The 23,692-nt window shown below is 41.3% G+C and overlaps 1 protein-coding gene across 1 annotated transcript in view; it reads left to right on the forward strand.

Annotated features, from left to right (window-relative positions):
- The first annotated feature begins 2,739 nt into the window (after positions 1-2,739).
- Positions 2,740-23,692, forward strand: part of LOC143927382 (retinal guanylyl cyclase 2-like) — a 195,511-nt gene continuing 174,558 nt past the window's right edge. The window contains exon 1 of the mRNA XM_077451426.1: positions 2,740-3,416. The gene's annotated coding sequence lies outside the window, so the exon portion shown is untranslated. The remainder of the gene's footprint in view (positions 3,417-23,692) is intronic.

Below are 23,692 nucleotides of genomic sequence, written 5' to 3' on the forward strand. Positions count from 1 at the left end.
ATGAATTTTCATATACCCTAATGCAGGGGTTTACAAATTTTCTAAATAAGGGGCAAGTTTACTGTTCTTCAGATTTTAGGGTGGGCCGGACTGTGGCTATTGGGTTTTAAAAAGGTCCCAACGTCAGCTGGGAAAAAACAATGTCCCATCTTTGGTGTCAGTGGGAGGGATTGTGCCCCATTGTTGGTGTCATTGGGAAGATTCATGCCCCATCATAGGTGTCATTGGGCCCAGTTGTTGGTGTCATTGATAGGAATTGTACCCCATCGTTGGTGTCATTGGGAGGAATTGCGCCCCATCGTTGGTGTCATTAAGAGCAATTGTGCAAATTCACTGATGTTAGTGGGGAGGAAATGATGTCCCACTGTTGGTATTAGAGGGTTAAATATTGCCCCAAAGTCCAGATAAAAGAAAGTGAAGGGTCACATCTGGGCCCATGCCCCAGGTTGGAGACCACTGCTCTAATGCATAGTAAATCCACAGATTCTCTAGATACCCTGGTTTTATACGTCAGAAACTTCTGATCATAAAAAATAATACATATCAAATAGAAAAGTTTACCCACTATGTCTACTCAGCTCTGTGCTTTTTCAAAAAGGAAAGAGAAAAATGACCACCTACTCAAAAATATTCTATATAGTACCAATAATAAATGTATGTCATTTTGTGGGAATACATTGCAGAGCCCCAAGATTTTTTTTTTTTTTTACATATTTTTAAGACAAAAAAACAAGAAAAAAAACAATTACAAAAAAACAAAAATAGAAACCAGAAAAAAAGTAAACAATAAGTACAACAACATTTACTCACTACATCTACTCAGCTCTGTGCTTTTTCAAAAATTAAGGAAAAAAAATTGACCACCTACTCAGAACTATTCTATAAACTACCGATAATAAATGTATATCCTTATTAGTAGGGGTTTTTTGCCCATGTTTTGATTTTAGATAATGTGTATTTTGCATTTTTTGGATATTGTATTGCTTTGTATTTCAAAAGTCCTTATAAAATTATATTGTTCACTGTTTTTTTTTGTGCATCGTAAATCCACAGATTCTCAAGATGCCCTTATGTATTACATGTCAGAAACTTTTGAACATAAACAATAATACATATTAAATAAAAATGTTATTGCATTTACCCACTATGTCTACTCGGCTCTGTGCTTTTTCAAAAAGGAAAGAAAAAAATTACAACCTACTCAGACTCTATACAGTACCGATAATAAATGTATGTCTTTTGTGGGGATACATTGCCCCAACAGGTTTTTTTTTTTTGTTTACATATTTTTAGGGAAAAAAAAAGAAAAAACACAAAAAAACGAAAATAGAAACCAGAACGAAAGTAAACAATAAGAATAACATATGTGGAAAAAAATTGTTATGAGGCACGAGTTAGTACGCTTATGCAACTATAGACTCATTTAGTGCCACACCATTCATGTTATAACAATAATTAGTGGGTTTTTTTTGCCCATGTTTTTATTTCAGATGATGTTTATTTTGCATTTTTGGGTAAAAAAAATGGCTTTGTATTGCTTTGTATTTCAAAAGTCCTTATAAAATGATATCCCCCCTTCAGTTCATTGTGAATGCTGCTACCAGACTCGTCCACCTTACAAACCGCACAGTGTCTTCTACCCCTCTCTGCCAATCCATCCATTGGCTGCCATTCGCCCAACAAATTAAATTCAAAATACTAACAATAAGTTACAAAGTCATCCACAACTCTGCCCCCAGCTACATCACTAGCATAGTCTCAAAATACCAACCTAATCACCCTCTTCGTTCCTCCCAAGACCTCCTACTCTCTAGCTCCCTCATCACCTCCTCCCATATCTGCCTCCAGGACTTCTCCCGAGCCTCGCCCATCCTCTGGAATTCCCTACCCCAATCTGTCAGATTGTCTCCAAATGTATCCCCTTTTAGGCGATCCCTGAAAACTTTCCTCTTCAGAGAAGCCTATCCTGCCTCCATCTAACAACTGTAGTATTTTCTCCATTAGCTCATCCCCCACAGCTATTACCCTTTTGTATAACCTGACCCTCCCTCCTTGACTGTAAGCTCTAACAAGCAGGGCTCTCTGATTCCCTGTATTTAATTGTAGTTGTACTGTCTGCCCTAATGTTGTAAAGCGCTGTGTAAACTGTCGGTGCTATATAAATCCTGTATAATAATTATAATAATAATAATAATAATAATAATAATAATATAACATATAATAATACATAATATATTAATAATATCATTCACTGTTTTCTTATGAGCACAAAATAATTTAAATAGAATAATTTTATTTAAAAAAAAATCAAATATATTTTATTATTTTTTTAGAATATGTCATATTTCTATCAAGTTCAAAAAAGACAAATCAATGAGCATAAATTAGTGGAAATTTTAAGAACTAGTTTTCAGATACTTTAATCATAATAGCTGTCCTTGTGTTTGTTCAGCTCTAATGAATGTATTTAAATGCCCCAGGTATAATGTTTTTACTATATAAAAAAATTAAAAATAATTATGCAGTGATTATGGTTTGCCGTCACTGATCATCTCCCGATAGTCTCTTTGTGGCTCTGTCTGTAGAGTGCACATCTGTTCCTCCAAACCCAGTTTTGTACACGTTGATGCTTTGTATGAGGCTCTTCGAGCAATAGAGAGGAATACATATAGCAGGGAAGAGTTTAAGGTGTGAGAGACACACAGCATCAACAATCTTCTTATGGAGCTTCCTACACAAAGCAGGGATTAAACGCACTCACAGCTCCAAGTAAGCCGTGTGCCTGACCTAGAGGTTACACTTCTGAAAACAGCAGCAGATACATTTCAACCATTTGAGTTATGAAACAATTTGAACTGGGAATTATACAAACACCAAAACAAAAAATCAGCTTTTGTCACTTAGTGGGATTCTACCGGGCTGGAACGAACTAAGAACGGTTCGAAAAATTTTACCACCACCGTACATTTTGAAAGAAGTGGTGAAATGTAATATTTATTAATACGGATCGATTTGAACTTTTTATATTGAAAAATATATTTTTTTTTGCAATGTTACTTTGGTTCTGGTGCACTTCTATTCATGGCTGGAGCATTGACCCTTTGGTATGGAATTTGCTGACAACTTAATTGAAGATAAAGAAGATAAGACACTGAGTGGATACAGGACACCGGAGAAAGGACCAGGTCTTCGTGTTTGGTTCCTGAAGCTACGGAATAGTCATTGGTTAAGGACATGAAAGGGAACGTTGTCCGGACAAAAGGATCTATGACTAAATTTGCACAGAATTGTCCATGGTGCTGAAAGTTTGGTCCCTTGAGGAGACCAAGAAGACATCAATGTCAGATTGTGGCTGCTCTGTTCTGCACTTTACCTAATATGTCCTACCTACAAAATTCATAATGGGCCCTTGAATGGTAAGTTAACCCAATCCCAAATTGCGTCAAAGTGTACCTATCTTTAAAAACAATATAAAAAATTTATAAATTGGCTATAAAATGCACTTGCTTGGTTTACATGTTTTGTTAAGGTATACAAATTGATCGGTATTTCATAAGAAAAAGATATATAAAACTGTATTTATTTGCTGATGTTTAGTAAACTGGTACAAATTTATAGATATTATTTATCCTGTTTTTTTTTTTAGAAAGTGAATCATTGTAAATCGTTTGTGATATTAATAATTTCAGTTTAGGAGTGAATATTAGCATCTTGAATTATTATGAATCTTTAATATTCAATTCAAATCTTTCCAGTGTTTTTTACAATATAGAATCACAACTCTAGGTTTGAGATGGAATATTGTATCTATTAGACGATGAAGAGATTTCATTTTATAAGATCACCTTAGATCCTCTTAGTAGAATATCTAATAATTCATGTAGGACAAAGGAGTTAATTTACTAAAACTGGAGAGAGCAAAATCTGCATGGTAGGTAGCCAATCAGCTTCTAACTTCTGCTTGTTCAATTAAGCTTTGACAAACCAATGGAATCGGATTGGTTTCTATCCAGAGCTGCACCAGCTTTTTCACACTCCATTTTTAGTAAATCAACTCCATAGTCTATAGCAGGGATCGTCAAACTACGGCCCTCCAGATGTTGCGGAACTACATGTCCCTTGAGGCATTGTAAAACTCTGACATTCACAGACATGACTAGGCAAGATAGGAATTGTAGTTGCTGAACTACTTAGTTTGGACCCCTGGTCTATAGCATTTCACAGTGTACATGGTATCATTACATCAGTCAGTGTACGCCATAGAAGGTTCAACTCTAATACCCATACCATGGTCTAATACCCATACCATGGTCTAATACCCATACCATGGTCTTAGCCCTTGTACACATGGTCGTAGAATCCGTCGGAATGTGTCCTATCGGGCCGTGTTGTCGGATAATCCGACTGTTTGTGGTAGGCATCGGACTGTTTCCGTCGGAATATCCGTTGGACCAAATTTTCCAACTTGCTGGAAATATTTTCCGACAAACTGCTCCGATAGGACATACTCCGATCATGTGTAGAGAATTCCGATCGGACAAAGTGCCACGCATGCTCAGATCAAATTCCTACATCAAAGCTATTGGCTACTAGCCTGAACGTAGTCCCATCGTAACGAAATTACGTCATCACGTTCTGAAAGATCGGATTTTCCGACAACTTTGTCCGACCGTGTGTATGCAACAGTTTCGGACAAGATCCGTCGGACAAAATCCGACGGACAAAATCCGACGGATTTGGTTGTCGGAATCTCCGACCGTGTGTACAAGGGCTTAGAGACACAAGCACTAGGGACAGGCTGAAGACGATTAGCCTCCCACTATACATTTAGATGGCAGAATGAAACCGAGATAGCAGGAGAACATAGAAATCCCACGTATACAAAGATCTTGGGATAAGTGAACCTCAGACTTCAATGCTGTCCTAATGAAGTAACTCCTCTGCAAATTGGTCGTGTCTGAGAGTGTCATGTGACTGGGAAAAAATGCATTGCAAAGGAAGGTGACTATGTAGAAAAGTGATGTCATTTGATTTTGAAATTTTTAATAAAAAGTTTTAAAAAAGGCAGAAACTTTTTGAGGAACCCGCATATGTAAAGTCCAAACTTTTTTTTTTTTTTATGAATAGAGGGTGTAAAAGACAGAGCCCATCAGTTTGATATTTTGTCTGTGTTCTTATTGGGGAGTATCACCCTTACCTTGGCTTTGTTAACCATTGTTCCTGGTACAGAAAGGGATGGGGACATTTTTGAGTTTTCACAATAAAAGGAGATGAGGGGAAACCTTTCAGTGGAGAAATGTGTAATGAAGACAACAGTTCAAGAATATTCCCTCACTTTGGAGAGATTTCCTCTTACTTCCTGCTGAGTCTCTGACACAGGAAGTAAAAGGGCAATCTCCCTAATGAGACACAGAAAGGGAAAAAAAATATTCATTGCTTTATCCAAAAAAAGTCTGGGCATTACACACACACATAACATTTGGAATCTATGTACTATATAAAATAAATTACTACACATAAAACATTTAATATCATTTACCCTCCTAGGGCATATTACAAAATTATCTTATAATGCTATGGCTGAACATTTCCAAGTTTACATAAGAACTGTTTCTGTAGGACTAGATGTGCTTTTAATATGATATATAAAGGTTATCTTCATGCTTTTCCATCCCTTAATGACTTCCTTTTAATGAAGACAATACTGGTAGCTAGTGAAGAAGAAGAATTGCAAAAGAGAGTACAGAGAAGTCCAGGGAAGATAATTAAATCACTGAGACCTGACTCTGTTGCTTAAATGTTTAATAAAATCTTACGGGTTGGAGCTATTACATTCTGAATGTTAATGAATATGGGAAACAGGAAAGGTGACATCACTTGGGCTTGGACTAGGCATATGGCAACTCTGGCAAACACCATAAGTACACTTAAAAGAGCTACATTACCTATAATAGTCTTGATTTCTAGGGATACTATACCGGACAACCTTTTTACTTAATATTCTAAATCTACTTTCTTAGAGTCCCTTCACTCTCCTTGGCACCACTGCGGATGCCTCTGGACCAAAAGCCAAGTTAGACCCTTCAAGTCACAACCCTTTTGGCTTGAAACCATCTTGGTAAATCATGCCAACTTGGGTTTGTGATGACATCACTTAAAATCTACTGTTCTGCACTTTCCATGAAGGACAAGAAGATTCTCCTGTGACCCCAAGTGGAGTAGCACAAACTGGAGGCAATGTAATTTCACCAATGAATACTCAGAAGATTACATAAATGCTAACACTAAGTGAGAAGGTGTTCAGGGCCCCAAACCTCACAGGGACCACTAGAACCCATAGTGTGGCCTGGGTGAGTCAAGAGAAAGGAACACCCATATGCAATATTACATGAAAAAGTAAACACAAGGAATAGAGTCCCTTGAACAGAACATCTCAGCTTCATCTAATTATATATCCAACGCTTGGGGGATATTCTTTTAAAGTGATACTAAAGGAAACATTCATCTAAAAAAATAACAAATCTGTTATACTTACCTGTTCTGTGTAATAGTTTTGCACAGAGCCGCCCCAATCCTTCTCTTCTCAGGCACCCTTGGCTCCTCCCCCCAAGCGGCTTGCTATGGCGGCACTCATGCATGCTCATTCCTGAGCCCCGCTCTGTGTGTCCATCGACAAGCAGAATGGGTCTCAACTCCGCCCCCTACTCCCTCCTCATTGGCTGTGATTAACAGCAGCAGCCTGGCACTCTTGGCACCTTCCCCCTGCTCAGTGTCCCCATGGCAAGTGGCTTGTTATGGGGGAACTCGTGCCTGCTCTCTCCCAAGCCCCGTTCTGTGTGTTCATTGACATGCCCTCTACTCCCTCCTCACTGCTGTGATTGCCAGTAGCAGGAGACAATGGCTCCCGCTGTTGTGCCTGAGCCAATGAGGAGGGAGAGAGCAGTGTGATCGTGCTCAGGTAAGTATTAGGGGAGTTTGGGGGGGGGGGTTGCTGCACACAGGTTTTTTACCTTCATGCATCGAATGCATGAAGGTAAAAAACCTTTAGCCCTTAGAACCACTTTAATGCACAAAGAAAAAGGAAAAAAAAAAGGAAAAATAAAACAGCTCAATAGGGAAATAAAACATCTTTAAATAGCCAACTCAAATGTGTTGCAGGAATGAGATAAAGTTACTGAATATGTTAACCTTAATAAATAGTGACCAGGACTGAGGCCATGGCATTGGTCATAACTGTCTCCAATAGAGGATCTTGGTGGCCTGACATTTAGAAAGAGCCATAGGCTTTGCCAGGACTATGACTGTCCCCTTCTGTTGAGACCAAGAAAAAACAATGCTGGCCAAATGCTTGAATCGCCCTTATAGGTAATGCTTTCAGCACTAGATTGAACCTAGGGTGTACAGAGGCCTAAGTTAGTTATGAGTTTGGGCCTGCATACAATGTAAGAGCTCAGTATCAGTGCACAGCTGTGGTGGTGGTTCCCCTGAATGTTGTCAAAGAATGACATTTAGGCAGAATTGACCAATCACAAACCCCCTGACAAACCACAACTGTGCTGAAGATAATCTGAAGCGGTGGGTAGGTAGGTATTTGACAGCTTTACACATTAGACTAGGTATTAGAGTAATGAGGGGAGAGACCCTTGTATCCATTTGACTTTTTTTGCCAACAAGTTCATTTGAAAACAATTAAAGTAGCTATTCTTACCTATTCTTCATGATAATTTCATAGCAAATCATGGCTAAAGGGATGCAGGCCCAGCAGCTTTCCTCAATAGAGCCCTGCAGATGCACAGCTGATTATAATGAATTATGAAACCATGCCTATTAGACTCACTTTCCCACATGGATACAAACAAACACACAGGGATTTCTTCAGAATAACAAAAAGTAGGAATCTACAACGAAGTTTGTTAACATCTTTGTAATGTACATAGATCACCCAGAGGGGAGTGTTTTTCTTTTTCAACACAAGTGGAGTTACGCTTCAAACTAGAATAACATTTTATTGGAAAAGAATGGCCCTGACTTTTGGCCTAAGGCCCACTAACCACTCTCTACCTGTCAGTGATTAATAAGTGATTAGCAAGGGCACTCTGATTGGATAGCAGAATGACGATTAGTAGGGCTCAGGTCAGAAGTCATACATTTTAAATCTCCATAAAAAGTGAAACCAAACTGAAGACAGCTACTTCTATTTGAGTTTGTGCAGCTATCTCAACTTGAGCGTTTAATTTGTATAATACAGCTATGAAAGATTTATAGGTATACCCTTATACCCTTAAATCAATTTTGCAAAAAAACATTCACTCAACCCTAATATAATATATATATATATATATATATATATATATATATATATATATATATTTACATATATATATATATATATATATATATATATATATATATATATATATATATATATATAAAATTAGGGTTGAGTGAATGTTTTTTTGCAAAATAGATTTTGCTGCAAAGTTACAGGTTTTGGCAAAATTTTGGCAAATGGGGAGACTCATAATTACGCTTACTCAGCTGCTCAGGGGAAACCTGGTTGGCAACTAATATCTGTTTTTTTCCTTTATTTATAGTGTTTTGTTGGGGTGTATTTAGTGTAGTTTTGAAAAATATTTTTTTATTGAGTTTCCAACAATTGGTGAATACAACAGAGATCGCCTTAGCCCCCGTACACACGGTCGGAGATTTTGCCAACCAAATCCGGCGGATTTTGCCCGTCGGACTACTGTTGCAAACTGTTGCATACACACGGTCGGGCCAAGTTGGTGAAAAATCCGATCTTTCAGAACGTGATGACATAATTTCGTTACGATGGGACTACATTCAGGCTAGTAGCCAATAGCTTTGATGTAGGAATTTGATCTGAGCATGCGTGGCACTTGGTCCGATGAAAATGCTCTACACATGATCGGATTAGGTCCGTCCGGCCCAGTTGGTCGGGAAATATTTCCAACATGTTGGAAAATTGGGTCGGACGGAGATTCGGACGGAATCAGTCCGATGCATACCACACACAGTCGGATTATCTGATGACACGGCCCATTAAGACTCATGCCGACAGATTCTCCGACCGTGTGTACAAGGGCTTAAGTTGACAACGCAGGGCCGTGTAACAAAATACATACATCAACCTTAAAAAAAATTCCGCCCTCCCCCACCCTATCAAACTGCACCCTATCGAACCCTATAACTGTCTCCCATCCAACCATGAAGCCCCAACAGCCTGGAGTGATAAAGCTGTAATAATCAGGTCCCATAGCAAGTGTATAAAGGGATGGGTGCCCTCAGCCCACCTAGCTCCACAAATGTCAAATACATTTGAATCAAAAAGTACAAGAGTGATCACTAATACCTTATAAGTAAAGGGCACTGATGATAAGCCATCTATCAATTATCATTATTGTTATTTGAGCCTCTGCTACACAAGAGTAAATCCTCTGGGAGTTTCAATCCTTATCTGTCCCTTACCCCACAGTGGAGGAGTCCATCCACTGCCAGACCTTTGTAAATTTCTTCTCACAACCCCTGGAGATATATGAGGCTCTATAGGAAGGGATCATGAAATTAACCAATCCCTTCCAAAAGGTTGCCGTTGGAGGAGTTGGTTTTTTCCAATGTAGCAGAATGGCCTTGCGGGCATAAAATAATAAAATGTTAAGAAGGGTGTGTGCATTAGATGAGACCACAGCATCATCTAAGCTAAGAAAACACACAGAGATGGATTGAGGAATCAGAATGGTAAGGATATCAGTTATGCAATTTAGTACTCCCATCCAGAAATCCTCAATAGCTTGGCAATTCCAAAAAATATGATAAAAATTGGCAGGGGGATGTGTGCATCACCAACATACTGCTGCACATGATGGGTATATCCCTGCCAAACGGGTCGGGGTAAAGTAACTACGATGTAGAAATATAAAATGAATCAGCCTATCTCTAGCTTAGATTAGGTATTTAAAGGGACGATCCCACATGTCAATCCAGTCTTCCCCATTTATGCTTGCTACCTCCATCTTCCATCTCTCCCTACAATGGAGCATCCTAGGAGGAGTAGTTATCCTAAACAACTCCTTATGGGTTATTGACAGTGTTTTATTTAAAGAGTCACCTTGTAATAAGTTTTGCTGAACCTCTACCGTCAGGGTCCGAAATTGTGACTGGTATGCATGCCGCAACTGTATTTAATGGAAAAAATATTTGTTTGGGAGATTAAATTTAGATTTCAATTGATAAAAGGAGAGTAAAATCCAATCACGTTCAATGCCCCCAACATTCCTTTCATACCCCAGAGCCCCAGATCCTGCAATTCATAGAACTGCGTAAGGCAAGGGTTCATCCACAGTGGGGTGGTAGGTGATATACCCTTAAAATCAGGTTGTATCAATTGCTGGGAAGTTGCCCATGCCCTGATGGTAACTTTCATAGAACCTGTCGCTGGTAGAACAGATGTACATTTCTTAAATAGAGTCGTTATCATCACTAAGAAGCCATCGGCGTGCAAATACTATTTGGCCCGCAAGGTAATACTTGTACCAATCTGGTATGGCCAACCCCCCTTGGTCCCAGGGTTCCTGCAACACCTTGAGACTTACACAAGGGTGTGAGGGGGACCAAAGGAAAGTAATAACCATCTAGTTTCTTAAAATAGTATTTAGGGACCCACACTGGCGTGTGGCATAAAAAGTAAAGGATGACCAGAAGTATCTTCATTTTGATGAGGTTAATTTTCCCTATCAAGGACAGGGAAAGATTTTTCCAAGCTTGGATTCTCTGTTTTAAATATGGGATCAGGAGTGTCAGATTCACAGCCATATAATCCTTTACATGTGCTGTAATCTGGACTCCAAGATATGTTAACTTGGACCCATTTTAAGGGGAGGGAAGGATCCGCCAACTCTTTTGCATCCGCATCTAATGATAAGATGGAGGACTTGGTTCAATTCACCCTCAATCCGCAGTAGGTCGCAAATGTATCAAATATATCTAGCACCGCAGGTAAGGATGGCCCCGGGTCACTAAGAAAAACTATAAGATTGTCCGCATATAGCGTAAGACATTCACTCATTGTTCCGACCTGACGCGCCCGTACCATCGGAGAGGATCGCAGTGCTATTGCCAGGGGCTCCATCATGATGGCAAAGAGGAATGGTGACAGTGGGCAGCCCTGTCGGGTGCCCCTGCCTATTGGAAAAAAAGGAGAAACAGAATCCGAGTCTGATTGCTACCCGGGGAGAACTATATAACAGTGTCACCCATCTAAAAATTGTGGACCAAAACTAATCTTTTCCAGGACCTTATGCATATATTGCCAGTCCACCGAGTCAAATGCTATTTATATTTCAATTGACACCAGAACTCTTGTGGACTGGTGAATATATACGGAAGTTGAAGGGGTGTGAAAACCCTACTGAGGTACGTGTCTGGATTTTCCAGGCAAAAAGTTAGTCTGATCTATGTCTGCTAGGGAAGGAAAGACCTTAGCTAGTCTCATGGGTATAATTTTTGTAAGAATTTTAAGGTCAGCATTTAAAAGTACGATCGGTCTGTAAGAGGAGCATTCAGTGGGGTCTTTCCCAGGCTTTGGCACTAATACCATGTAGGCCTCCAGCATGGAGTCTGATGGTCCAGACTGTATTCAAAAAGTGTGCATAGTCTGGGAGATACCTGCTCCATGTAGGTCCAATAGAACTCGATTGGGAACCCTAACTATTAGGCCTCATGTACACTGCTGCTGCTAAACGGATGTTTAGGAGCAGTTGGGCATTTCTTTTCAACTGCTCCTGAACTCTCCCCTATTTTATCTTATCAGTATATGTACACAGGGTCATTTATAGTAGTTTCTAGGCAGTTGAGTTTAGAGGCCTTTTTTGGAAAGGAAAAAAAATGAGTTCAGACGTTGAGTTTAGAGGCATTTCAAGTGCCAAACGCTTCTAAACACGGCTAAATGCAGTAACTCGCATTTAGCGTTTCGTTTACATGTGTTTTTTAATTTTTGGCTACTTTGAAAATATATATATATATTTTCAAACACTTTAAGCGCAACCACGGCAAAACGCTGCTAAACGCTCCATGTAAATGTGGCAAAACTTACTATTTGTCAAGTTAAATCGTTCAGGAGATGTTGTAAAAACATCCCGTGTACATTAAGCCTTAGGATTATAGGATTTACATGTAGACTGTTGTTAAAGTCCCCCATAAATATCATAGGGTGATGGGCAAAGGGAGCTAACTTCGGCAACAACTCATATAATACCTTAGATTGAAATGGGGGCGGCACATAAACATTCACTATAACCATTTTGTGATAAACAACATCTAATACCACAGCCAGATATCAACCTCCTAGATTAGAGATCACCTGATGAATAGTGCAAGAAACTAATTTGCTAACAAGAATTGAAACTCCCCTAGCCAGGGGAGAGTAGGTGGGATGCAGTGCACGCTGCACCCAAGGTCTGCGGAGGGCAAGAACTCTACTTCCATCAAGGTGAGTGTCCTAAAAGAGTACCACATGTGGCTTTAGCGGCTTAAGATACTGAAATACTGAAGACCTTTTAAATTTATCATTTAGTCCTCTAACATTCCAAGAGACAATTTTAACATTATTAGTCATGGGTATCAGAACAGTAAGTATCATCCAGGATACATAAGAAGAAGGTACAGTACCAGTTGTCCTTAAGGGCCGGCATTTGAGCAGTGCAAAAGAAAAGTAGGGACCTGAGACAGTCTAGACTAGGGGGACCAAAAACAAAAACCCATCCCTGCTGCTTAAATAGAAACCAAAACTAAAGAAAAACAGTTCTAGTATACAGCTTTTACCCAAAACTTGACCAGCAAAAATGAGGTGTTTAACCATATTTTCAAGTAGCAGCTGTTGCCGCGAGGAATCTACGTATGAGACTCCGCAAATCAGCCAGGCAAAAGTTAACAGGGCCCCATCCCTTAGTTTAGAGAGGGTCTAATCCAGCTCCCCGAAGAAAAAAAGGTAAGGCACATACCAGGTGGTAGAGCAAGTAAAGGACTCAGGACTAAGGAGTAAAGGTAGACTCTGGAACAGGATTTGTAGAAAACAGCCAAAAAGAAGAACTTGCAGTAGATACCTGTATTCAGATCTCAGATAACTTTAAGAGACAGCATCCAGCCAGTTGCACGCTTCCCACAGGGTGTCAAAGAATTTCACAGCACCATTATACCTCGCTCTAAGCCTGCTGGGGTAAAGCATAATGTATTGTACACCTTTCTCTCTCAAAATGCTTCCAAATATCAGTGGAAGAGCGCAGTCTTCTCTGGGTTTCTGCCAAAAAAAAATCTGGGAAAATCATAACTCTCGCATTCTCATAGCGTAATTCAGGATGTTTCCTGGCTTCTGCCAGTATCATTTCCCTATATTGGTATTTCAGAAATGGCACATGGAAGGGCCTAGGAGACATACCAGGGGTGCGATTACCCAGGGGAACCAGATGGCTTCACTCCATAACATAAGTTGGAGTGAGATTTTCTAGAGCCAGTAGCTGTTTATAGAATTGTTCAGCGAATGTAGTGGTCTTAGAACCTTCAACCCCTTCAGGGAGCTCCACCACTCGCACATTGTTTCTCCTCTGCCGATCCTCTGTGTCATCCACCCTGTGCTGCAATGCCCTTACCATATCCTGCAGTTCAGATAGCTGGGCTGTATAGGAGGTGATGGAGTCCTCCCCATCTGAGATGCGAACTTCCGCAGTCGACTTTCGGCCCCTTATTTTGTCAACGTCATGGCGGATGAGCTTGCCTTCAGATGCCAGGGGTTAAATTCTGACCAATAATTCCACCTTGCTGCCAGTTAATAGCCTCTTTTATGTGCTTGGTGATTGCCGCTGTGCCAGCCTCAGGGGTAGAAGGGGGCATAGCACTCTGAGGGCCCCCTGTCGGAGCTCTGTGCAACCGCAGGGGGCTCCATTCATGTGGCGCGTGGTGAAGAATGACCATTCACAAAATTCACCATTCACAAAATTCACAAATGTTAAAGAGGAGGGGAGGAGGATGCAAATATGTGGATCTTTCCCTTTTGAGTGAAGTTCTACTTTAAAGGAGCTTCCATAACCCTCAGTAATCACTTAACCACTTCCCAACAGCTACGGCACGGTCATCCAGTTTTGGGAGGGTGTCCATAGACGTCTCCCCAGAACCCCGCCCCCTGCACGCCTCCTGCGGCACACATCGGATGTGCTCTGTGACCGCTCATCAAGGTAAAGGGCCCTTTACCAAGAAATAAGCTGTGTAAAATCACAGCTGACCATGTGAAACAGACTTGCCGGTTATCAGCAGTCCATTCCTCCCATGCTGTATCTGTGGAAGAAAAGGAGAGCCGTTAACTGACATGCCTGCCAGCACATTGTTTACACTGATAATCAGGGCTCTAATCATCAGTGCAGCCCTATCAGTACCCATCAGTGCAGCCTATCAGTGTCCATCAGTGCCGCCTATCAGTGCCCATCAGTGCCACCTATCAGTGCCCATCAGTGCCACCTATCAGTGTCTATTAGTGCAGCCTATTAGTGCCCATCAGTGCTGCCTCAGTAGTGCCCATTAGTGCAGTCTATCAGTGTAGCCTCATCAGCGCACATTTTTCGAAGAAGAAAAATTCGTTATTTGCAAAATTTTATTGCAGAAACTTAGAAAAACTCTTTTTATTTTCAAAATTTTTGTTTAGCAAAAAAATAAAAATCCCAGTGGTGATTAAATACCACCAAAATAAAGCTCTACCTATCTCAAAAAAATTATAAATATTTTGCACATGTTCAGTGTTGCATGACTACGCAATTGTCATACATAGTATAACAGCGCTGAAATCTGAAAATTGGCCTGGGCAGGAAGGGGATGAAAGTGCCCAGAATTGAAGTGGTTAAAGCGGCTGTATAGTCATATTTTAAACTTTGACCCACAGGTAAGCCTATAATAAGGCTTACCTGTAGGTAAAAAGAATATCTCCTAAACCTGTACGGTTTAGGAGATATTGCCCTCACAATGAGCCGCTGACTTCAGTGGCACGTGCGCTCCGGGGATTCTCGGCTGAAAGTCCGGCAGACGCCAGACCCGGCCGAGAAGAAAACTCCCGCGTGCATGTGTGGGAGTGAGCTGCAATACCTGGAAGACACGCTGAGGGAACATGTCAGCTCCCTCAACGTGGACCGAGTGAGATGCCAGCGCCTCGTTCTAAGGTAAGTATTTCATAATGAGCTAGTATGCGGTGCATACTAGCTCATTATGCCTTTTGCCTTACAGGTGTAGAAAAAAAAAAATCTGCGGGTTTAATGCCTATTGCATCTTTAAAAACCACTGAAACACAAGTAAATTTTTCCTGCCACTTTGATTCAATGCATGTTGACAAAATGGCAACATTTTGTGGAAATCTCCTAATTTTCACAAAAAGTTCAGGAAAATTAGAACTCAAAGGGGTGGATTTACTAAAGGCAAATAGACTGTGCACTATTCGAAGTGCAGTTGCACTCTGCAAGTGCAGTTGCTCCAGAGCTTAGTAAATGAGACAAAGCTTCACTTTGCAAAAAATATCCAATCACATGCAAAGAAGATTTAAAAAAAAAAAGCATTTTTGCTTGCACGTGATTGGATAATGGAAGTCAGCAGAGCTTCCAATCATTTACTATGCTCTGTAGAAACTGCTCTTACAGAGTGCAGCTGCACTTCGCAAAGTACACAGGCTAAATCAACCCCAAAATGTCTTCCCTATTATCTAGTTATATTTTGGAATATGAACAAAGGACTTCTGCTGGGTTATAGTCCTAATGATGAACAATAGCATGGTAAAACTGCAGGACCTAAGAAGAAAATAGTATAATAGTTCATCTTTATAGAATATAAAAAATTCTATTATTTTCTTATTAGGATATTTGTATGCTGATGGCAGTGGGTTCTGGAGCTCCTTTTTTTTCTAAGCCCGTTAATGAGTAATCTGTAAGCACCATTAAAAATTCAAAGGGGTAAGTGAGCAGTGGGCTGTACTTGTCAACACAATGGTCTGCGAAAGTAAGATTCAAGACCAAAAAATAGTGAAGGAGCCTCTATAAAATATTCAACAGGTAATAAAGCCTAAATGTTAAAGTGGAAAAAACATAATTAAAAATGTTTTAATATACTGCTAGCATAACTGCCTGCAATCATGCTTCATATTAAAGCAGAACATGTCCTCCAACTTATACGAAATCACCAGATACGTATTCCTAACAAAACCATGGAACTCCTTATCCCGTACTTAAATCTTGATAAATGGGTGGATAGACGCTTACTATGTGTAGACGAGCTCTTGAATGGTGCTGTATTGAAAACTATAGTGATACTAAAACAAACTCCTGCTTTTACTAATGCAGATGAATTTACATTTATCCACATAGGTAAATTTCGATCTAAACACCCTCTCCCCACGGTTTCAGGTGACCCATCACTCTGGTCCTTTCTATCCTCAACCCACACAAACACCAGGGGAATGACACTATTTTACAGTAAATTATGTGGTCAGAAAGCAGTGTCAGAATTTACATAAGATATGGCAACAACAATCCGTTTAGATAAGAAGAAATATTTAGGAGATATGGGACTTTATAAGTGCAAAGCATTGAGGCAACAATATTAAAAAAATATATAATAATTTTATTAAATGAACAACGTCATAAAAACAATACATTTAATATAATCATAGCCATAGATGTGTGCAAGGCATCCTGTTAATGAAAATGATTTACTGTAGTCCCGTTCATGTTTTCTACATGTTTCGCCGTATGGCTTCTTCAGGAAAGAATGTGAAGGTTCATTTGTTTTAAATATAAGAACCTAAAATTCGACAACTTTAGTTGTGCAACAGAAACAAAGAAAAATACAAATGAATACATCAAGTATAAACAAAATATAGAAAGAAAGAAGATGTGAAGGGGCGAGTGGCGCTACCTATATGTCAAAAAGTGCTCTACCAAATCACTCTATAGTGACTAAGTATTAAAAGACACAGGGGGTTATTTACTAAAGGAAAATCCACTTTGCACTGCAAGTGCTCTTGAAAGTAAAGTCGCTGTAGATCCGAGGGGGACATGCAAGGAAAATAAAAAACAGCATTTTAGCTTACAAATGATTGGATGATAAAATCAGCAGAGTTTTCACTCATTTCAGATCTACCCCTTAGATTTAGGGCGACTGCACTTCCAAGTGCACTTACAGTGCAAAGTGGATTTGCCTTTCCTAAATAACCCCCACAGTGTTATTGTGGAATAAATTATAACAAAACAGTTACCATAAAGGTGATAGTGTAATAGTTATCGCACCTCACCTACCCCAGTAGGTGACTACTAAAACCCTCTAGGTGTGGACACCAATCCTACACAGGAGAGGTTATCACCAAAAATATCATGGCTTACAAATTAGTTTATAAAACATCCAGACATGAATATCATGATAGTATAGTGATCCTCTGCTTGTAACAGTGCATATAGTGTCCATACCCAAAATACAGGATGTGAATGAACCCAAAAACCAAATCCAAATAAGTGCAGACCTTCCTAATTAATTTGTTTACTTATAAACAAAATATCTTTTTTTATATATCTGTGAGTGCACTCAAATGAAAGACAAGAGAAATTCACTTGTATAAAGGAATACTAATGCGCTCCACCTAATGGTTCATAGGAAGACTAAATGAGTACAAAATTTTTATACACAGGAAGCAGCCAGCATAAAAACAGTGATCTCAGCACCGAAAGTAAGTGTAAAAAATGGTATAAATAAAATGGTATAAATAAAAATGCGGCGCTACCTAAAAGTGCTTATACATATACAATGAGTAGTAATACCAAAATAAAGTGCACATGAGATACTATCCCACTATATGATAAATACAGCATATATAGTGCAAAAAATGAATCTGCATAAATAATCCAAAATGCAAAAAAACGTACAAAAAAATTATATATAAAGTGAAAATACGTGAAAAAATCAATCCAGTGATTAAATATAAAATAATCAATATTAACAAGTGATTGTCCACAAAAGTTCACTAAAGCAAAAACCAAAAGCTGAAAAGGATGGGCCAACTGAATATGGAACCCAATGGACCAAGACTGGGATTCCATTAAAGTTCATGTGTGTGTAAAGGCAGGTGTCCCTATACTTTTGAATGGAGAGAAATAAGTTATTAGAAGGTCTACGTCTGCTCTTGCAGAGGTTTGATCTGTTCTGTCCATGTGTAGCGTGTAACATGTGCAAGACGGATCATGGCCTCTTAAAAGCATTCAAAATACCAAGATCTGTGTTTTTGAATTCTTTAGAAATACCAAGATCTGTGTTTTTGAATTCTTTAGATTTATACAAAACTGGCGTCGATGGTTTGCGAGTAAACTGTAAGTGATGTCATCACTTCCGGTTTACTTTTACGAACAGCCGATCCAGACTTTGCTTTGCCGATTGGATGGGAGAGCTCAAGAGAGCCGTGAAAGGTGGCAAGAGGTGGGGGAGCGGCTAGTTAGTAGCTCCGATTGCTATTACAAGTAGACATATGCATGACGGAAAAATGTGTTTCATTTAGTTTAAAATTCGTTAATCTAGTTATTTAATTTGTTAAATTTGGTTTACCGTTTTTTTTTTAGATTTGAAACATTCGAATTGATAAATTTAGAATTGGTCAAATGTGGCAATTGAAATGTTTACATTTTAAATGGTGCATTTTGATTACAATAACAATTTAGATCACCTTTGGCTAAACTAAAACAGTGTTATTTTGAAATGGTACTCTAATAACACACACAGTCTTTGATTTCATAAATATGTTTACAGTTGGAAATCGAATGGAATTTGATGAAAAATTCGATTCAAATTTCAATTCAAATTTTGGAAATTCAGACAAATTTTGTTACGTTATTTGGAGTATTTGGTAAACTTCGTTTATACTGAATATTTATTTGGGAACAAAACGCACATATCTAATTACAAGAGAGGGAGCTTCCGGCTCTAAAAAAAATGATACTGGGATGATGCCTGCAGCTGCATCCTCATGAATAAATGGGAACGGAAGTGGCTAAACAGATGCCTCTGATGATCTGCCTGGGGGGTGCCCCACTGAAAAATGCCGCCCTAGGCAAACGCCTTGTTTGCCTAGTGGTAGATACACCCCTGGATGCATGGCATGGCCTGATGGTATCTTTTCCCTGGTGGATCCACTGTTTTCACACTGAATATTGAGGTGTTTACATTGTATTACTATGCTAACAAAGATCTCACGCTGCTATTCCATTGTCTTTCATTTTGACATCCCACACAGATGTCAAATTGGAAGTAGCGTCTGTGTCCGTGCAGTTTTTTTTAATCAGTTTTTGTGTTTTCTTCTTATAAAAATATAAAAGAATGAGGCTAGTGAGGGGACATTTTTTTCTTTACAGCAAGAACAGGTCCAGGATAGTTGAAAGGATCTTCTGTAACCTTTAGGGACCATTTCTAGCTCATTGCAGCCTTAAAAACCACATAAACTTCTTAAAGCCACACTCCAGGCAAATCTATATATAGCACATATGTAGCACTTACCCCCGAAGGAGCGGCTGGATTTTTCTGGGCTTACTGATTACCTTCACCAGCTCGTACTCGTTGTCCTTGTCTAGGGGTTCCCAGGGCTGATAACCCAGTAACTGTAGAGACCGACACTTGAATTCCTTGTCAGGATTTTTAATTTTGCATAAAACAGTAGAACAAACTCAGTCTCTTTGTTGGGAATAGAGGGTATGAGGATAAAGTTTAGCTCAGGTGCTTGGAACTGCTGACTTCAATAAAAGTTTCTCTCTGTACATAATCCAGGGAATAGCCACTCGCAACTGGACTCTTTAAAGCGGGAGTCCACCGGGACTCCGCGTTTTTTTTTTTTTGTTTTAAAAGCCAGCAGCTACAAATACTGCAGCTGCTGACTTTTAAATAGTGACACTTACCTGTCCAGCGCGCCCGCGATGTCGGCACCCGAAGCCGATCGCTCGCTCGTCTGGCGGGTCCTGCCGCCGCCATCTTGGGTATGGGAATCAGGAAATGGAGCCTTTCGGCTTCATTTCCCGGTTCCCTACTGCGCATGCGCGAGCCGCGCGGCGCAATCCTTAAAAGGTGCCGATTGTGGCGCCGGAGGGGGGGGGGGGATTCCGATGAGCGGAGGTCCATTTTAGGGTGGACCTCCGCTTTAACTGTTGGATAAATCCTTGAGCTTGGATTTAGCAGCCAACAGGTAATTCTAGCTTTCCAAAGTCTCTCACACAGACTTGGTTGAAGAACTTAGTTGTAACCAGAAGGGTAGAAGTAGGAACTTTTCTTACTGTACCAGAATCTTTCAGCCGGTCTGGCGATACCGTAAGAAATGCGGATTCAATCTATATCCATGGCAGCTCAGCTTTCAGGCTCTTACCGAGCAGCCAGCCTTGTGCATGGCCCTCTTACTGAAGAGTCTTTCCCTGGTTGCATGTAGAATTGCTGGGCTTCTCCAAAACCGAGACGGCACCGGAACACCTTAGAATCCTCCTTCCGGTTACTGCGCCTCAGACTAGCCAGTTTTGAGGCTTGGAAACGGATGGATCCGCACCCCAGACCATGAGGGCCCCCGAGGGCTGGTGAGGAGGACCAGGATCACAGAGTCAGCCACAACTTCTGGACCGGAAACCCAGAACCACATGACTTCAGCACCTTAAGTACCCTCTACCGGAATACACAGCAAGACAAACTCGCACCGGTTGGCTGGCTCTGAAAGAGAGATTGGTACCCAATGCGTCCAACCAGACTGCGTTCTAAGGCCCCTCACAGGTGCGAACCCCACCTATGACCAGGCAGAACCTTAAAACAGCCCAGCCAAATTGATGCCAAAGCATAATTTAGCACAATTAACCCCAAAACTTAACTACAGTTTTGGGCAAAAACTAGATTTGTAGACATAACATATATATATATATATATATCTATATATATATATATATATATATATATATATATATATATATATATCTTCCTCAGTAGTCACAAAAGAATATGAATTTACTTTGTGTGCACTAAATGCCTTTGCAAACCCAGAAATTATCTTGACGTAGCAGTGACATTATCACTGTGCTTGCTGTACATATTCTATGCAGAGCTGTGGGAGGGGCCTGGCAGGTTCCACCCACTACAGGCTGCCTGTAGAAAACTACAGGAGGAGGTGGAGACAAGACCAGTCACCCTGCACAAGGAGAGAGAGCAGCAGTGAGCGGTCTTTATAACAGGAAGCTCCTGCACAGAGGTCTCATACTGGTTTACTGTACAGATCCAGAAGAAGGCGTTTCCTGTATTTAGACAATATTTGCTTATCCTGGAGTTCAGCTTTCATTTTGCCTTCTCCATTCAATACATTATGCGAAACGGCAAAAGAATTTTGCAGACATTTCAGATAAATGAGAATTTGCTTATCGCTAATAAAAATAGGTGTATACTGAACATGTTACATCACATACTATATACAGCCATATCAACTCACCCTGAAACCAAGGGAATCACTCTGTTTTTTTTACTGCATTTACCCCCCAAGCCCCCCCCATTGATATACACATCTCCATTGATTCCTCTCTTTCCCCTGAGACCTGTTATAACCCTGATCCCTCTATAGGTCATCCGTATTTTGCTAGACAGCCCTGATATGTCTAAAATGCAGTAAGTGTGTACTATGACATTTCTGAAAATGTTTCTAAAATGTTAACAATATTTACATATGGACAATGCATAGTATACTTCTTCTGTTATAAATACTGGATAGAATTCAGTCATCTGCAAGTAATTCTCAGTATCTTCATTTCGACCCCCTCTTCATGCTATAAAAAAACAACAACAACATAACACCCCCCAAAAAGCTGCTGTATATACACTATATTCCCAAATGTATTGGGACACCGGCCTTTACACGCACATGAACTTTAATGGCATCCCAGTCTTAGTCTGTATGGTTCAATATTGAGTTAGCCCATCCTTCACAGCTATAACAGCTTCAACTCCTATGGGAAGTGAAGTGATTGGTACAATGAATATTATTTGAGGGTGGTTACGGATTCCCTCTATCTATTGCACCTATGTATTACCTTGCCTATAGTTAGCTAGTCTATTAAAACTCTGGTCACATGTTAGGCCGCGTACACACGGGCGGACTGTTCGCCCAACCTTGTCCGCTGAACAGTGTTTGGGCGGACAGTCCGCCCGTGTGTGGGCTTTCAGCGGACAGTTTCAGCGGACAGTTGGACGGACAAAGTCTTTCGGAAATTCCGAAAAACTGTCCGCTGAAACTGTGTTTGAGCGAACAGTCCGCCCGTGTGTGGGCCTGTCCGCTGTACTTTCGAAATGAGCGGACTGTTCCCGCTCGGAAAGTCTGCCCATTTCGAGCGCGTGTACAGGTAGGCGGGGCCCGCGAAGGAGACGTCGCGGGCTCCGCCGCCTGGAATGGGCTTAAAGGGGAACTCCAACGCCGAAAAAAATCGGCGTGGGGGTTCCCCCAAAGTCCACACCAGACCCTTGTCCGAGCACGCTACCCGGCCGGCCAGGAAAGGGGGGCGAGCGAGCGCGCCCCCCCTCCTGAGCCGTACCAGGCCGCGTGCCCTCAACATGGGGGGGTGCCTTGGGGAAGGGGGGGCCGCGCGGCCCCCCCACCCCAAAGCACCTTGTCCCCATGTTGATGAGGACAAGGGCCTCTTCCCGACAACCCTGGCCGTTGGTTGTCGGGGTCTGCGGGCGGGGGGCTTATCGGAATCCGGGAGCCCCCTTTAAGAAGGGGGCCCCCGGATACCGGCCCCCCACCCTATGTGAATGAGTATGGGGTACAATGTACCCCTACCCATTCACCTGTGAAATAAAGTACAAAAAAAAACACAACACAGGGAAAAAATATTTTATTGCACAGCTCCGGGGGGTCTTCCGTCTTCGGGGGTCTTCTCGCCGGACTCCTCCGCTATGTGTGTGTAGCTCTTTTACTAGCGGAGGAGTCCGGCTTTCTTCCTCCCCGCCGCCGGCCTCTTCTCCCGACTTCGGGGGTCTTGTCCCCCTCTTCGGTTCTTCTGCCGGGCCACCGCGCCTTCTTGTAGCTCTTTTACAGGCGGTGGCCCGGTCTTCTGTCGCTGCTGCCTTCCGTTCTTCTGTCGCCGCCTTCGGTTCTTCTGCCGGGCCACCGCGCCTTCTTGTAGCTCTTTTACAGGCGGTGGCCCGGTCTTCTGTCGCCGCTGTCGTCGCCGCCGCCGCCGCCGCCGCCGCCGCCGCCGCCGCCGCCTTCCGTTCTTGTTCTTCTTCTTGTTCTTCTTCTTCTTCTTCTCCTGGAGATGTTGACTCGACGAGCTCTCCGGCCGGAAGGCCAGAGCCGCGCTGTGCGGTCACTTATATAGTGACAATGGGGCGGTGTCACATGGTATATGTCACATGGGTTGGTCACATGGGTTGATGTCACATGGGGACTATGACATCGTAAGGGGGCGGGGTCACCATGTGACCAACCCATGTGACATATACCATGTGACACCGCCCCATTGTCACTATATAAGTGGCAGCGGAGCGTGTCCCTGGCATTCCGGCCGGAGAGCTCGTCGAGTCAACATCTCCAGGAGAAGAAGAAGAAGAACAAGAAGAAGAACAAGAACGGAAGGCGGCGGCGGCGACGACAGCGGCG

The sequence above is a fragment of the Lithobates pipiens genome, unplaced genomic scaffold (assembly GCF_037356315.1).
Source record: "Lithobates pipiens isolate NorthernLeopardFrog02 unplaced genomic scaffold, aLitPip1_a1.2 Scaffold_23, whole genome shotgun sequence".
In the NCBI taxonomy this organism is placed as follows: domain Eukaryota; kingdom Metazoa; phylum Chordata; class Amphibia; order Anura; family Ranidae; genus Lithobates; species Lithobates pipiens.